We start from the raw sequence: 4,845 nt of genomic DNA on the forward strand, positions 1-4,845 counted from the left end.
AACCAGATTTTTGGTAATATCGTGACAGCGTAGTATCGTACAGGAAAAAAAATATCTCTTACCCGGACGATTTTCGAATAACAAAATACCTCGTTGGCGAAGGAGGAGAGGGGTGGGGGGTGGGTGCGTCCGAAAAAAACGACGCCCACGGTTTTACATACGTTCAAAAACAGATCACTCGACACGGGGGATAAAATGAACAATTTCGGGCTTTGTTGGGAAAAAAAAATGGGTAAAAGAGGCCACGGAAAAATGACGTCCATGGTGGGATGACAATACAGTGTAAATACTTTGTTCTAGCAACGGGGCGGAAGAATATTTCCGACCACAAGTCTCGTAAATAAACGAACAACGGTGAGACGTGCTCGAAAGCACGAGAATGCTTCTGAAAACGAGTGTAATCTGACCGGGCGATCGACGTGAACGTCAAAGTGTCATGGCCCCGCGTCCAAGAAACGATCCGAAAGGAATCCTCGTTGATCCCCCCGGAAGCAGGATACCAGCGTTACGGTTAATACTTTGCAGATGTTAACTCGAGCAACATCAGGGTATTAAAGCTTACCGGAAAAACTGTATATACATAAGTAACGTCGTCACGGATAATTGGGAATTCCGATCTTCGGCGTTGACGGTCCTGACGTTAGCAGCAAGATTATCCGTGCGATTCACGACCATTACCGGAATCATTTACCTGTATTTCGAACGTTACGGAGATTCCGTCCGGAATCCAGGCACGATTTCGTTATTTCAAATTCATATGCTCATGTTATTATCCGTTCGTTTCGCGTGGATGGAATATGTATATGTGTATATAAAAAAAAAAGAAATTAAATATAGCGAACTGTGTATCGATGGGGCGGCGATGAGAAAATACAGAAAAGAATTTTTCAATCTATACAGCAAGCTGATTCGACGGAATTGGTAATTGGGTAACGATTTTCGTTTTTCGAGCATCGTTACAGGAATCATGTCATTTGAATTTAGTATTTAGATAACGCATTACACGCGGATGAACTTAAACGCGATAACGTCTGAAACGTAATGAGCTGCTAATAAGCTTAATTCTCCGAATTTCAACGGACTAATTGACGTTTATCCGGAAGTGCGTCACGCTCTTTAAGGTCAGATATTCTTGGCTTTAGACTGTTCGTCGGGCCAGAAAAACAGCTTGGTACAGCTTAAACTTCCGTGTTGTGGCATTGAACTACTGATTTCTGGAACAGTTTCGCTTGCTATCGAATGGACAATGATTGAAAATTATTATTAACAGAGGCAGGTCTAAAGAATTAAAAGCATGTACCGATTAGCCAACGTAATTTATAATTTATTTAGAAATCACCCCCGATTATTATCAATCGTCTACTGATATGGAAAATTAGTCAGGTGTTTAATTAATTGTGAAAAAGTAATGCTTGGAATTTGTAGATCTCGACCTCCTGAGAACTGTAATAACTGTCACTCGCACGGAAAATTCACTGTCAGCCAGAAATAAGGCGTTAAAGTCCGTCATAAGCAACTCTGAAAATGGATATAAATAACCTTCTTTTTTATATTTTCTTTTTGCTTTTTAGGTTGCTTTTGATGAATGTCTGTGAATAAAATAACAGGAAAAGAAACAAAAAACAGACACCAACGTGGGATTTTTGTTCACATCCACCAAAGTGTCCACGTTGTTGAACGGACAACCTTTTCGGATTTTCTGCGTCGCCAGACTGGCGAACCGGACCTGCGTGTCAGTTAAGCTCGGAAAATGGACTTAAACTCTATGATGATGTTTTCGTTTATTTTCCAGTTATTCCATTCAAAGAAACCTGAAAATCACAAACACTATAAAAAGAAGGTTATTAATACCCCATTTTTAGAGCTGCGAATCACGGACTTTAATGCCTTTTTTTCTGTCAGCCAGTAAATTTTCCGAGTGAACGACATTTATTTAAGTTCTTAAAGGCCGAGTCCTACAAAAATTCCAACAATTCTTTTTTTAAAACTAATTTAACATCCGAGTAACTTTCCCTATTAGAATCCCCTATTACGATTCAAAACAGAAACGAATGAAGACAAAAATGAAACCATCAACAATAATTAAAGATCGACGAACATAATAATTGCATTCAAAAATCGCCGCCACAATCATCGGTAATCGGAGCAATCGGTCGTCTGGTCCTACAAAAGGAGTGTTCCGCAAACCGTTCAGTCCCGTTTTTTCTTACCTGTCTGAACGACACCGTTTTCGTTCCTCTGCTGGCGGAGGGAGGTAAAAACGCGGAAGGTGTACCTTTGATACGATCGCCGAGACTAGATGGGTCGCGAGGAGGGGGGAAGGAAGGGGTGGCCTGATAACTCGTGGGTGTAATTGTTATATCATGAATCCTAGAGGGTATGGAACGGGGATGAATAAAGAAGGTACGGCGCAAAGAGTGGAAGACGAGGGGGACGGAAAGGGGGGGGGCAGGAAAGTGAGGAAGAAGGTATGCAAGGCGACGTTCTACAATAGGCAACATTAAATCTGCAAAAGAGAGGAGATTCTCTCCCGCGCGCGCGACGGAATGGGGCGTAAGGAGTGAGGGTGGGGAGGATGGAATCGGGCGTAAAGGAAGCAGATACAATTCACAATAGACCCGGCGAACCGGCTCGAAGATCAAACGCCACCCCTGCAAGAGCTACCGACGCCCATAACCGGCGTAAGACTTCGTGAGTGACAAAAGTTCGGTCATATCCGATCCGCAATCGGACGACTCGGGTGTCTCGCAGGCAATCGGGCGTAGAAAAATTCGGAATCTATTAGATCGTTCTGGTGACCAAGATGGAAAACCGCTCGTAGGATGTTTATCTTGATTTTCTGTATTAAAGTTCACTGTTGATTAAGGTTGACGAGATTGCAGATTTTAAAAGACCGACTTATGGATACCGGAACGGAAGAAATTTATTTATTTATTAACGTGACGAATACCATTAGTACAAAGTTAGCGTAACGAGAGAAGGACGTACGTGAAAATGAAAGTAAACGATACAGTAATATTAATTATTGGTAATGCGAAGAATTCTTTACTGCTGGTGGAGAGTGACTGAACATGTTGACAGGCGCCCTCAAGCCTCAAAGCGCCGTGGAAACAACCAAGTTGAACATACTGAGTACGGTGAATTTTCATATAAAACAGACTGTGATAAGGAGTGCTTCGAGATTGTACATAAAAATTTAGTGCTATAGTCTTCAGTACATGTAAGATTAGAAGAAAAGGAAAAAAAGAAAAATGTCTTTCTACATTTTTTATCGTGGATAGTTTGCACATAAAAAAATAGGCACTTTTTTTGCCACATGTCATGATTTTATTACACTGTTAATGGGTTAAGGATTCTATTAGGTTCTAGATAGAATAACAAATACATTATGCTTTACTATTATAAATATTTTACAGCACTGAGCTTATTGTAATTTCGAACCAGAATACATCAAGAAATCGCATAAAATATTTGTACACATAATACAATCGCTCTATACTGAGTTTATTGTGATCTAAAACCGGAAAATGTCAGGAGGTCACTATAATTGCATTTGGAAAAAAAATTTGCAAATTTTTTACGCAGTAATGTTAACAGTGTTGGAATGTACGTTCGTCGGTAATTTATCTCGACTTCGAGCATAAAAGGTACGGAGTCGCGAATAAATTTATTCTGACTTCCAGGCCCCCCCGAAATTTCGGTCACATCCGATTTGCGACAGTACGACGTCGCTGACTCTCGATCCCCCCTCCCTGTTGAAAAAAAAAACTGCGAATTTTCCAGCCTGGTTTTACGCTGCCGTAGCGTTCTATTTCATTATCAAAATAAAAGGGTGACTAAAAATCGTGTTTCGTGGCTCGATTCGCGGCGGGTTATCAAAGAGGCTTTCGTTCGTTCCCTCGAATTACCTTAAATGAGGTTTGAAATGGAATTTCGTCGGTTACGATCACTCGATGTTGGTATAAGGGATTTTTATTGAAGCTTTGTAAGACAATAACCGCGATGAATTAAACAGCGCACAATACATCGTGATCCAATGTTAACGCAGTAGTGGAAGTAATAATAGACAAAGTAATATTAACGAGTCGAAATGGAAATCAAGAAATAAGAATTAAATCAATCGAAAGTCAACGACGAAATTATAACAATGAACGTTCGTTCTTTTCGCCGTTGCAGCAAAAAAAAAAGGAACGTTCCTCAGTGCTGTCCGTCAAAAAGTCCAGTTCATTGAAGCGTGTAAAAACAACGAGATAATACGATCCTCAAATTGGCGAGCGTCCTTTCTTTCAGGAAGAACGGAAAGGGGGAGAGGGGATACGAATTTAGCGTGGATTCAGTAAGGGAAGTTACGGTATCAAGGACGTAGTTATTATCCCCCGAGGGCACGCGCGTATTGTTACCGTCGAATGAACCAGCAGAACCATTGAATTTTATGAGACAAACGAGGCGAAGATTGCATGTTTAAGCAATCGACGTGGCTGGAATCGAATGAAACGAAACGAAAGTAGACGGAAATAAACGGCGGATCCGAAAGCTTAATCTTACAATTATCTCTACTCATTAGTACCGACAAATCCATCCACTTATCAACCAGCTCCCGTCGGGAACACATAGATCACGAAACTCGACAGAAACTTCTGCTAAAAATGACTTTCAATAACAAACTAACAAATAACAAAAATATATATTGATCGAATGATTATCTCATTTTCCCCAGAACATCGATGTAACAGAGAAACTAATGACAGTTCAGCTTCGAAAAATGATACATTCGCCTGTTTCTTCGGTTCTTTTCAGTTCTATCGCTGAAGTACTGAAAAAAAAGGAGACAGAGAGAGAGAGAGA

Source organism: Dufourea novaeangliae, unplaced genomic scaffold, assembly GCF_001272555.1.
Source record: "Dufourea novaeangliae isolate 0120121106 unplaced genomic scaffold, ASM127255v1 scaffold14, whole genome shotgun sequence".
Taxonomy (NCBI): Eukaryota; Metazoa; Arthropoda; class Insecta; order Hymenoptera; family Halictidae; genus Dufourea; species Dufourea novaeangliae.